The sequence below is a fragment of the Amblyomma americanum genome, chromosome 1 (assembly GCF_052857255.1).
Source record: "Amblyomma americanum isolate KBUSLIRL-KWMA chromosome 1, ASM5285725v1, whole genome shotgun sequence".
Classification (NCBI taxonomy): domain Eukaryota; kingdom Metazoa; phylum Arthropoda; class Arachnida; order Ixodida; family Ixodidae; genus Amblyomma; species Amblyomma americanum.
Window position 1 is genome coordinate 91,703,804 of NC_135497.1, and position 13,603 is coordinate 91,717,406.

A 13,603-nucleotide genomic window follows, 5' to 3' on the forward strand; every position below is an offset into this window, starting at 1 on the left:
CCTTCACTACGGCGTATCTCATAGCCTGAGTCGCTTTGGGACGTTAAACCCCCATAAACCTAACCTTTTATACCCCGCTTCACAGACTGACGTTGCTCGTATTCTTCTCTTAATTATTACTTGTCAGGAACAACGAGCTTACGCGATAGAACGCTCGCATTGAGCCGAATACCAACGTCACTCGGCTGACAGTGGCATACCTTATCTTTACCACGCAATATTTGCGGTCACATTATAAATGCTGGGAATGGTGTGAACCCTCAGATGTGTTCGCAGTTCTCTGATCCAAAATTGGCTCACTACTGCGATGTGACGGATGCGCAGTAGCCTTAAACTTTAATAAAGAATATATATAAATTTAATGATCCAACATTATGTACTCGATATAACCAATTATTGGCTTCATTGAAGCATCGAATGATAGCGTATTCACATTTTATTTCGTAAGAGGCAGACAAGTAAATAGGAGCGCACTGAATCCGTGTAACAAACAACAGTCACCGGGATTGCGTGCTGCACGCGCTCACGTAAACACTGCTGGCTAGAAGGCGAGCGAGCGGGCGTACACACTAAGGAGGGTTCGCCGCTGCGCCGCAAGGTGGCGACTCTGCTCCAACTCGCGAACATGCAACTTGTCTAAACGGAACCATGGAGCCAAGCTTATATACCCTTTACTAAGGGGTGTCCCATGTGTGACAGTGGCGAATGAGTAGTAAGCAAAGTTTTCTAACAAAATGCTACCTATGGCGGGCGCAGTTTAAGAGATTCAGTTTCAAAGTACTTCTAGTCGAAAAACATTTTTATTGTAAGAACTGCGGGAACGTTCTGGGACCCATTGATTGAAATAGGTTTGTAATGTTGTTTTGAACTGAAACATTATAATAATGTTTAAAAGACTATATTAAAGTAATGTTTATATGGAACGTTACACTGACGCTTGTGATAAGTCATATAACATTAAATGCCAATTTCTAATAGTGTAACAACATTTAAACGTGAGCGCTAGGGTATTGTTTACTTTCAATGTTAAACTAATGTTTTCGATAAAACATATAACGTTAAATGTTAATTTTCAACGTTAATGTAACCTCTCAATGCAACATATAACATTACTAAAACTTGTACTACGTTTTCATAACGTCATTCTAATGTTCGTTGCTATCTGGGCCGATGGCAAAAATGCTCTCTGTCAACAGCATATTTTGCCAGCAGTGTATTTCGCTGCGATAACCATCCTTACTCGCAGCGTGTTCAGTTCTGAACAGCTGCGGGGCAGCTCCCCAGTTCCACCCAGTCGGCCTACGCAAAGTTGTGAATAATTTCTGGGTTCGGACAGGTCATCATCTCGAAACATTTCACATTTGAACTTTATCTCGAGAGCGGGCAGAGCTGTACACTTGAAGTCACTCTTTGAAATTACATGGGAAAGTAGTGAGGCTAGACAAATGGCTCAGGCATTCACAGGGTTTACCATACATAGCGTTTTAGGCAGTAACATGCTCAGCGTAAGATGATTAGCCCTAGAGGGAGTCAGCCTGGAACGCAGACGAATCCTTGTGAACCAAACAGCCGTGAATGTGCGAAAAGTCGAATGATGTGCTGTAGTCGTCAACTAATAAAAAAGGCATTTCTTGATAACGAGTTGACACAAGGAAGTACTCATTTTTTCGTTATGCTGTATGCAGTGCGTGCGAAGAAAGCAACACGTCAAGAGCCATACTGTATTGTACTGAACATGCTACTCCCAGAATAACGATAATAACTTACGTGAATTAATCGTAATTAAGGAAAGGAAAGGCAGCAGCAATTGTTTCACTTAGGGTGGACACCCGAACCGCGCCGTGAGGAAAGAGATAAATGAGATGTTGAAACAAAAAACTAGGAACAGTCGCCGTAGTGGAGGGTGGAGGGCTCCGGGAAAATTCTGTGGATATTTGGCGCGTACTGACAACGCACACTACGCGGGTGATTTACAGCGTTAGTTGTTTGTGCGTGTTTGCTCAGGGATGCGTAGCCGCTGCCCGCGTTGAGAGGGCGAAAACATGACCGAAGGCGCGCGTGGAAAGAGGGCCAGGGGCTTGCAAACGTCTTCTTTCTCTTCTCCACTGCGGAGCGCATCGTTCGCTCTGATGACGTCACCACGGAGAGGAGAAAGGAGAGAGGGAAGGCGCGCGTGGGGAGAGGCGAGGCGCGTGCGAGCTCAAGCCTTTTCCGCCTTTGTCTTCGCACTGCAAGGAACTCCTTGAGCGACCGCTTCAGACGCCACAGGGATAGCAGGTCCTGTAGGTGCGCAAGTTTTGCGGAATGCACGAGAAGGCGAGCGGAAACGCCGCGTCCGCGAAGACCCAGCTCGTCGTGCAGCCGAGGCTGGAAGAGGGCGCGAATGTCAGCGCTAGGCGGCCATGTACGCAGCCGAGAGGAAGCATCGTGCTCGGGACGCTGCACGCCGGCGTGAGGCCAGAGCCCGCGAACGCGTGGCGGTTGAATACAGGATGAAGGGCGCTCGGAATACTGGCCGCAAACTCTTTGCGCGACAAGATCCCGCAACTCCCAAGATCGAAACGCGCAAAAGCAAAAGCGACCAACGAGTTCGCTCCTAAGTCGTGTGGTGGAGCACTTCTTGCATCCTTGGAAGTCCTACATAAATAAAAGTTTGGAGGGGTGCGAACGAGAGTTCCTCTCACCTTCAAGAGATTTTTAACGCGGGAGATGCATAACGCGTTACAAAGCAGCACAACTTCTGACGAGGGCTGTACGAGCCGCCAACAGCGAGACAAGACCCTTTAGTCGCGAATACTCAACACTCCGTGCTGTATCGCTGAAATTCGCGTTACAGATGGTAAACGTCCTGTCAGTTTTTTTATTATTATTATTATTTTAGGCATGGCGTGACCGCCGCGACCGGTATTCAATCCTCCGACCTCGTCCTCAGCAGCCGAACGCCATGCATAACCACTTAGCCACCGCGGCGGGTGCTATACCCAATCAATAAATATAAGCGCCCCCGTTCATCGAGTGGAAACCGCTATAATATACCACGATAACGGAGCGATATAAACTAAACGGCGGTCAAGGTGATTATCTTAAACTGCGCGAGGCCAATTTGCGTTTCAATCTGTGCGGGATGCACTGATAACCGGGACGACACGTCTCTCAAAGAGCGCGCACTGCGAAAATTTGGCCAATTGTTCAGAAAAAAAAAGAAATTTCTCTGGATTGCGAGTGGAGCCCGTGATGTGCATCTCAGCCTGGTGCTCAGTATCCCCCCCCCCCCCTTCCCCCGTCTCGTGCCAGGGCTATTGCAATGGCACGCCTATACTCCTTCGACAAACCATGCTCTTAGAGCTGTTCCCTTTAGTTCAGCGTTTAACCAGTTCATAGCGTGTGTGACCATAGGACATACTTCTATAGAGATATATAGCAAACAGTCGAATCCCGTCGCAGTAAACATGCGTCGGAGTGAATTCTAAGCTTTATTCAGGGGGATTCAAGACGTAGGACTATATGTTGATGGGCTCGCCAGAAGCGGAATAAGCGCATAAAATGCCAAAAAACATTGCATAGAATATGCCAAGGTTTTAGTTTGTTGTGTTGTGGATGCTTTGAATTGCTTCAGGAAGTTCTTCAGGCATGCCAGCATACCATATGCGCGTATATTGCCATTCACCGGCATCGACAGCTTCTAGTGCTCCCTTAACTTTGCTCAAAGCCCAATTACGGGTATGTTCGTATCTGGTATCGGTACCTGGGTTCCGGTGCACTCTTTCTCTTGCTTACATTTATATATTTCCTTTCCCCACTTCTTTTCTTCTTCTGATGGTAAACTTCGTCCCATGTTTTCCGCTCGATCAACAGCCAAGAGGTATAGTGATGTCTTCGTCCCGTTTGCCGAAATTTGTAGAATTTCATGTCCGCGTATCGAGAACAGAATACTAGTGAAGCGCTATACAACACAGGGCACAATCGGAGGGGCCTTACCACCACACTTTGTGAAGCGCTGCAATACACGTTAGCGCCACTGAAAGCATGCGAACCAGGAACAGTTGTTACTATGACAGATGAGCTGACGATTCCCCACAAATTCAGCGCCACACGCAGTATTCTGTCTATGGCCAAGGCATAGAAATTGGGTTTGGACCCGCCATGAGCTTCCAAGTTTTGGATTTTTCGGGGTTCTGGAGCGTAATAGAACCGGTGAGGGCTGTTGACCTTGTCAGTAACAGATTTGTACGATCATGTGCAACATTCTCGGACAAAAAAAAAATTGAAAATTGGAAAGTTGTAAGATACTGCTATAGATATATTGCAGGTAATGGTCCATTCTTCTGATGTGTGGCAAAATGTTTTAAAGCATGCTCCCATCGATCGCATCGAACAGCTAAGACAGCCATAGAAAACCAATGGAGAACACTTTTGACGGTTGCAAAAATATTAATAGAAAAAAATACAAGACTGACGTCGGGTGATCTGTGGATATATTGATTGTTATAGTAAAATCTTACATTATATGAAATAAATTCCGCTCATAAACGGTCTCCCGCTCAAAAATGCCTTTGACCAGAATTGTTGGGTACGTTTACAGCTCACCATACCTGGGCTTCCTTTTGCTGGATAAAGCACAAAAGTAAAGGTGAATTTCTATACACCTGGAGTTACTAACGCGAAGCTGTACAGTACAAGCTAGTCTGCATCCTAAAAACGATATTTTCTTCGCATAGCCTTTTGCCTATATAGTTCTCCCGACGAGCGAAAGTGAAATATAATTAAACGAAAGGAAAGTGGATCGGCCTAAGACTGTTCTAACCATGACGAGGGGTAGGAAGAAGATTTGAAATGAGTGCTTAATGAGGACAGAGAAAGGATTGGTGCCAGACTATACATAGCCTGACTATAGTGTAGGCCCATTCATAGCCGGAAGTAAGACCCGTGTTGTGAAAAACTAACGGGTAAGCTCGCCTATGAAGCCTGCCCTCAAAAGAAGGCATTGCAGATTATGCCGGTGTTTCTCTCTCTCCCCATCACGACGAAGTGCCTCGATTTATCCTTGCCCTTAAGGCCCTTTGTTTGTCACTTGCCCTGGAATTGAAGCAAACGCGGGACCGTTCGCGAAAAACACCGCCGCCTATACGGATCCTGGATCCGGCCCGAAGGTAATGCGCAGAATGGGAAATTGGCTGTAAGCTCTCTCCCCTGGCCTACGCCACCAATTCCGTTGTGTTAGGCGAGGCTTAGTGCCCGGATTTCAGGCGGTCCATAGCTCGCCGGCGCACTGATTAGCCCTCATTCCCGTTTCTTGCCTCCCTCGCATAACTTCGCAGCCCAATTAGCCCGGAGCGCCGACCTTACTCTTAGTAAAGAGTCGTTCATTCCTACAGGAAAAAAAAAATCGAACAATGAAAAGCAACAAGCAAGGGGCCTGTTTGAGTTACTGCTGCGTGATTGACAAACAAATTAGTCGTGTGGCGCTCAGCCGAGGAGAGATGTTGGACCGCCCTGTGCAGGCTGACGAGGGCGCGGCGCGATCGTTTGAATTCGGTGCAGCATTGCATGCGACAGATACGAGCGTAGCACCGCCCGCTCATGTTTCCTGAAAGTGGTTTGAGACAGCTGAGTCCACTTACACTCCATATTACACCTTCCTGGACCCTGGAGCGTCTCAGCTGTCGTCAGCGCGTACACGATTCATGTCCGGCGCTTGCAGGAAAAATACTGGTCAGGCCAGTAGTAGGACGCCGTTGAAAAGAACCCAGTGAAACGGTTTCCAAGCGTAGGCGCGGGGAGCAAATTAAATGCGGCACTTTTCGTGTACCAGCGAGATGGTGGAACACGCGCTCTCTCGGCGAAGCCCGTCCCTTTTCCCAGCGGGACGCGCGTCGCGCACAGTTATGGCGCCTGCGCGTCGATAAGGGGCAGTCGTTATATACGCGATCGCGGCAGAAGAGCGCAGCCAGAGAACAACGGCTCGAACGTGATGAGCGCCCATGAGGAGCGCGCGTTCTGCTCGACAACGACGAGGGGCCCGAACCCGCTCCCCCACCCCGGAGACGGATTGAGAACGTGAAACTGGGAGGCGATAAAGCTCCTCGCGAGCGCCTCCGCCGCTTCTGCCATTTTTCTTCTCGCCGTGCGCTGGCTGCTGCCTCGCCTGAGAAGATACGGCACGCTCCTCGGACTCGGGCCATTCTGTTTAACGAGTGACCGCGTCCCGCCTTCTTCCCTGGTGTTCCGAACCCGCCGTTATCTCGCGCTGACGGTTCCTAGCCGCGGCCGCGGGTCGAAATGGCTTCGCCGCCGATGATCTCGCACGTGCGATGGGGGCGCTCTCTCTCGGCCGGCTCCTGCGGCGCTGCAGCTGGCTTACACGTACATACATATGCGCGCGCGCTCTCTCCTTCCCTCCGCGGCTCGCGCTGCAACGCGGCGATCCCGGCCTGTGTACAGGAAATGGGGAGTAGAATCGAATCAGAGAGGTGGCGCTCTTATTGAGATATCGTCCGGTGTTCGTAATAACCGCCGAAGCGGCCGTAGAAATGGCTTTGATCACGCCTGCGTGTCCGTCCACGAGTGGTGCGCGCGCGCGCGCGGAAGCCTTGCATGAATTTGCACGAAGCAGCGTGAAAATACGTGCGGCGACTTTCGAAATTGCCATTCCGGATTGCCCGGACCAGAGCGACTGCTCTCCTCTCATTTCCTTTTTTTTTTTAACTGTCCTGGCAACCGCCTCGTACAGATGGCCGCGCGATTTCGCGTTCGTCGATTCCCCGTTCCCGAGTTCGTGCGTAATGAGGAACTCATTGCCCGAACATTCTCGAGTGGATTTTTTTTTTTTTTCGTGGGCACGTATGCTCGTCGCTACAGCACGCGCGGTCTGAGATGGTCGTCACTGCGTGACCGACTTCGCAAGCTCCGGCGGGATCTTCGAGAGGTCTTTTTCGGTGCAGTTTCTTTGCACTCGAAGCGATCAAACCGCTCCCTAGCGGATAAGAAGCAAGAAGGAACGGCAGCAGGAGCAGACGGCGTGCGGCCCGCGACTGCGTTCCGAGCATAGAGAGGACTGGGCGCAGTATAAAGCGAATGGGCCCGGCTCCATTTCGCCTATCATTACGCCGAAAGCGGGATGGAAGCCGACAAATTGGAGACGTCAGCGATCTGCTTTCGGTTACACACAAGATCCGAAAGAGCGCATTGGATGCGGCGAAAAACTACAGAAGGTGTAGGCATGGGAAATTCTGTGGCCAAGGTATACATGTCGTGATTGTCTTCTCAGTTTGCATTTTGGTCAATTTTTTTTTCGCCTTCATATCTGGACATCATCGGTGGCTTTCTCTCATATGCCGCGAAGTTAATTTTTCGCTCAGTTGGAAAGGAAGAGCCTTTTAAACGCGCAAAAGGTGCATTTAATGCATGGTGTAAAGTTCCCACAGTCTTGTCGGGTGCGTGAGTTAAATTGTGAAGAATTTCATTTTTATTCCTTGCAGCTGGCGGAGTTTCAACTCAAGAGGTGGTTCCGCTGCTACTTCGTTAATTTTGCAGGCAATTTATTTTCATTCCGCGTTTATATGCTTCCGCACATTGGTTAAAGTAATCAGCAAGCCTGAGACCTGATAAGCTTTTTTGGCTCTGCGACACTTTACTTGTTTTGTTTTGTTTTCAACAAGAGAAGCGTTCTGGGCGCGTTTAACGTTCTAAATAATTCATTCCAGTTCGTTCTACTCTCATCACCTGCCATGAACGAGCCAATGATAGAGGGCGATAGGAACCGGATCGAAACAAAGCCGGGACGAGGGAGAGGAGTTGGGCAGAGATTCTGATTGATAAAGAAATTGCTAGAATATGCCAGTGGCGGCTGTTGAATTTTTGTTGCCCTAACGGCGCAGAACCCTCACTGACGTAGTGCAACTGCTGTCCCCACGAAAGATGAAGTAGTGACCTGCCGCTTTCAGCCACATAACATCTTTGGTACATTTGAATTTGTTATGACTCTTGCCAGGGGTTTACGCACACCCCTGCAACGTACCCCCCCCCCCCCCCCTTCCTTGAGTTTATTTTAAACACCAATCCCTGTTATCTTCCTGTAACTGTGAGGTCAATGTGCGGATGGCTGCGCGCCCCCGCCGCTACCCTGGGAACAAACAATAATTTAGGGATGGGCGAATATTCGAAAGATTCAGCGTGTAAGTCTAACTGTTCTCTGTTCAAAATTCGCTTCGACCCGAATTCAAATACATATCACCGTGTCGAATTATTCGACGTCGCCGAATACTTCGAGACTTCGTTTGAAGTAGCGCGGCAGTACAGTTCAAGTACGCCCCCCCCCCCCCCCCCCCTACACACATTCCCTATCTCTTTCTCATTCTCTGTGGGCTCTATTCTACTACATAGGTTTCAGCATACGTCTTTAGATAGCATGTCAAGGGTAGGACGCGTGCCGATACCTGGTAAAAGGTAACGCACATTTCTAAGCATCTAGTGCGCTAGCACTAAGGCCTTATCACTATGACAATTGCTCGCTATTAATTACAGTTAACTTCAAACTTTTCTTGTCGCGACGTTCGTTCTTCCTTGTTATGCTGCAACACCCATTTTTCCTTTACAGACTGCGGAATAAGTGACAGTCCCGGTATTCGAGCTAATCGATTCGAAATTATTCCTCATATATCACTATTCGCTTCTAAATCGCTTCGACACTAAAATTTAATATTCGCCCATGCCTGCAAAAATTCGGAATCATTGACAAATGCGTGGTTCTTGCATATAGCGATACCTCACATCTGAAGGCGCTTTGACGTTTCGACACCTTTTAATTGAATTCACTTATGTTACTCGGGAATATTACAAGGACGTAAAATCTGGCAGTTTATGGCAGTTTTCAAACTACCAATGAACGTAATCTTGTTGTTTTTTTTTCCGGGGGGGGGGGGGGGGGGGGGGGACTGCAACAAAACAACTCGACTAAGAAAATAAAAGACGAAGCACAAGAACAGCCTTACCGGAAGTACCATCACCATCCACATCTGGCGTGCAAACAGGTGCCGCGTAGGGCTCAGCACGCGCAGGTTCAGTCTTCATGACAGGAATACAGGGCACCATAAAGGAAAATAAAAGAGGCGCCTGCCACCGGGCTTGACGCTGCCTGTACGCGGCTGCATGGAGATCGCGAAGCGCTACTCACGATAACTGCGCGTGTGTGGTGTGTGGTTCACCACAATGAGCAGGAGCACATGTGGCGAACGCGACGAGCAGAAAAAATGGCGGACGATTTAGCATGGTTAGGCCAAATGTGAATTAGGTGCGGTAGCAATTCGTTTGTCACTTAGGTTTCGGTTCGAGGCTCAGTTTTCAAGGTCAAAGCAGGCTTCAGACAAAGATGGGCGAAATCTGTGAGTGGTGCCCTTAGTGCTAGCGCACCAAAGCTGGAGGGGGCGCTTAAGCTCCGAATTAAGGGCATGACGCAGTAGCGTTAATGGGTCAATGCCTATATATGCGGAATTGGTCGTTCTCTAATTTACATTCGTAGGCCGGTGGGAGTCCTCATACCACCCCTGGCGCAGTGGTGCAGCGTTTAAGCAATGCCTTGCGGTCGTAGGTGCTGCCATCGGCGGGAGGGGAGAGGGGCCTGCGAGACCTAAATTGCTCTTCCCGAGCAACCTCTCGCGACCAATCATTAATTCAGCTGCCACCTGTCATGGTGGGCAGTTTGCTCACAATTCCGGTGGGCAGGTTGTGATGACGTCACAAGGTCACGTGACCTAGGTGGGGCCACCTAGGCCAAGCTTAACCAGGCAGACAGTGGCGAAATCTTTGAGTGGGGGTTCTTGGTGCTAGCGCGCTCAAAAATAAACATCGTGTTGTGCTACCTTGAAGACGGCGCGCGCACACGTGCATTATAAAGAGTGGTGATGGGCGTTTCGTTTTCACTAAACTGGCCCAAGTGGCATCCTGTAGACAAGCCTTGCGCGCAGTGACCGGTCGGCCTTCGTTACTGCTGCCGCTGTTCCCGCTTTGGCCGCCTGCGCACTGGGCGCGATTGCCGCGCATGGACAGCGCGGTCGGCCGCGTGGTGGGGGTGCTGCGTTCGCCCGCTTCGATCGCTGCACCCGCAGCCCGGCTGTCGTTGCTCCCCGAGGGAAAGGGCTCATCCCTACATATTCCGTCTCCGTGCATGCGCAGACGCGCGTAACGCGACGGAACTCAATTACGCGCCTCGGAGCGATCACGTAATGACAGGATATCGACGCGCCCAAGCGGGCCGCACGACGCCGTGTACGCGTTCCCGTAAACACCGCGAGGAAGCGTGTTTTGGGGCACGCACAGGGCGTGCACGGCCAAGGCGGGTCAGAAAAAAATAAAGGAGAAACAATGCACTGCTGCCGTTCGCTGTGGAAAGCAGAAAATAGGCGGGGGCCAGGGGGTAGAATAAGGGGGCCGCGACGCACCGCGCGTGTGCGTGCGATAAGCGAACGCGACAGGCGGCGCTTTCGAGCTGCTCGCGGGGCGGCTGCAGGCAGCCGTTGCGTCCTCGGAGCCTCTTCCGACACACCTCTTTCCAGTCACGATCGGCCGAAAAAGCTAGCGGCTCTCTTTCGCGGGAAAGCCTGCGCCGACGACAGGAAACGGGGCGCCGGGCTTTCTGGCGGCGCAGCCCGCTCCTCACTTCCACTTACGGCTCGGTGGGCTCTCGCGGGAGGCACTAATTTGCATAGAGAAGGCACGCGCTCGTCTTCGCATGCGGCCTGGGATGAAATACGCCCTCTGCGCGCGCGAGTGGAGGTGGTCGCCGTCTCCTCTTTCCTCCTCTCCCACCAGCCTCCCGCCAACTTCCCATCTCTGACCTTCCTTTCTTTGTTTCTTGTTTTTTTTTCTCTCTCTCTCTCCTTTCCGCCTTCACTTGGCGCCGCATACTAGCTCTGTTCAAATATGTGCGCAAAGGGTATTGCTCGGTAATATAATCGCTGTGTTTGTCCAGCGTTATCTTCAGCGCCGTGTTTGCATTGCCCCACCTCGGAGTCACAGTTATTGAATCGGTCCGCCGCGCAAACCTCGCCTGGGGTTAACTGCTGGAAGATTGGCGGTAGCATAGGGTTTAGTAATTCGTACTCACGGTCGTTTTTCGTTCGGCTCGCTGTATGGCCGTCCCGATCGCTGCACCGTGCATAGACCCATAAGAGTGCCGAGGCCGGCGAAGGCTTCATGTCGCTCGGTCCTGCCATGATAGAAGATTCCAAGCCGACGTGCACCTCGAACAGGTTGCGTTGGTGTACTTGGCATATTGTGCCGGTTGCATGCGATGTTTCATTTTTACTTCCTTGTGTCCGCTTCCCCCTCCGTCCGTCCGTCTGCGCACGTGACCGCGCAGCAGGGAGGCTAGGTTATACATGTTATCCTGGACGAAGAGGAATATGTGCTAGACGAATAATATGTAGGGTCGAAGAATACACAGGACTCTGCGGCAGCTCCCGTGTGAGAAGCGCAACGATAACTGTGAAAAAGGTACCCTACTAAATGAAGAAATACCCCATACTGCTTTTCATTCAGTAGATTATCCAAGCGCATAGCGCGGATTAGCTTGCAGACTGTCAAACCTGGATGCGTTAGCTCACCTCGCAGCACTCAAAAACCCAAGAAAGCAAGCACAAAGACGCGTGACAAAAGCCACGACGCCAATGTCAGCCGAGCAAACGCTTTCAATACGCATGGAAAAGAACTTCGTTACAGGAAACTTCGTTGGCGCAAAGACGTACCCTGCATGTGTGATATTATTTAAGAGCGAGCCCGACCTGAGCTGGCGAAAAAGTAAAGGGTGAGGTGGTTCGTAGCCGTGTGGATGTCTGCCCTTTCTCGCGAGGCGGAGAAGGGTCCAACGGAGAAAAGGATCGGCGGAAGGGGCAGCGGTGTCTTTTGCATTCAAGTCACGTCTGATAAGCTATCGGGATCTTTAAGTTCGCCCGGTCGTCTCGGGCCGCCTCGCTGTGGGCGCAGGTACTCAGCACGCCGGTGGACCCATTTCGGCATGTGTGCGCCAAATAAAGTACACGTGTGCGAAGAGCCCTTCTCGCGAAACTCAGTCGGCGGTATACTTTGCACCCTGACAATTTACATCTGTAAAGACTCACGTGGCTGAGGCGCCGATCAGCGGTGCACTAACGTCCTGTGAATACTTCCAAAATGAAGAAGGTGAAACGTATACGTTAGGCGTCCAAAAACGTCATTTTTTTTTCCAATCTGTAATTCCACGATGTTAATTGTTTTCACAAAGCAAAACGCGAATAAAGGTTGTTCAGGTTGCTGAACAGAACACCGTAGGCAGAAGATAAGTCTGTATCTACCAGAGATGGGCATCCTCAAGAGGGCGTCCTCACCCTCACCTCATGGGGATTTCACTCGCTGAGGTGAGGGTGAGGGAGGATGGGCGCAAGAAAATTCGTGAGTAGGAGGGTGAGGGATGACAGACATGGTGAGAACGAGGGCGAGGGAGGGAAGACATCATGAGGTGAGGGTGAGGGAGGGCAGAATTCACTATTCGAGGGTGAGGGTGGTGGCCCAAACCGTACTCCGGGCTAACGCTTTTGCCTGTGCCGTCCGTTATGAATTCCCATTTTAAAGCGCTACTTATTAGGGTGAAGATCCCGGGGAAGACGTAGTTTGTGCACTGTGGAGGTACACGAGGTGAACACGAAACGCGGGTGCAGCACACCTTCTCCGTCGTCGTGATGAAGTACACCACCTAAAGAAAGCACTCTTCTAACTCAGAAACCTTTTTTTTTAATTGTGTAAAGTATTCGGGGAGACACCCTGTATAGTGCGATAACAAAGGGCCACTGGCAGGGCCGTGGGGGTGACTGCCAGCCCAAGAGGAGCCATGGTACCGCAGTCAACATTTTCATTATCAGCCCCGAGTCTGTCGGATGATCAGAGTGTAGAGTCAAACACGTATAAATTATACCTAGTAAGGATATTGAATTACCAAGTTCTAGGCCTTCTTTGCCGGAACGAAGTCAGATTTCAGCTCAGTGAGGTTTCACAGAATTAGCTGCAGCGCAAAAAATGTTTTTGCGAAATTCCACTGTCGAATCAAAGCATGTTGGCGGCGTTGGTGTGGAATTTTTTATTCACGCTGTGAGTAGTTCAGTACAGTCATATCTTCTTTCTATATTTTATTTTCTCTGGAACTGCGGGATGGGAAAGCGGTGCCGCATTGTGGTGAGCAAGGGCGACCACTGCAGTCTTACCATAAAATTTTATAAAGCAGCACCTTAACAACCAACCTTGGTCTGAATCATCGCTCGCTCCGCCTTGCATTGTATGATGTGCTAAAGAGAAAAAGTTGTACTGCTCTCCAAATAACATCAACATCTCTAAGTTTAATTATGTCCCTGGCAAGACCTGTGACCGCGTAATCGCGCGCCTGATTTTATGAACTAAATGTCTATCAGACATGGTAGGCAATTGACACTCAGCGTTTGAGTAAGGCGTAGACGTGCAAGCAAAAAAAATCACGGGCGGTTTCGCTTGGGGTTAACCTTGAATTATCGTGCGTTAGCACCGTTAGTCCTATTTCGCATGGTTTATCCTGACTTTCTATGCTGTTTCTTTGCCTGAACAT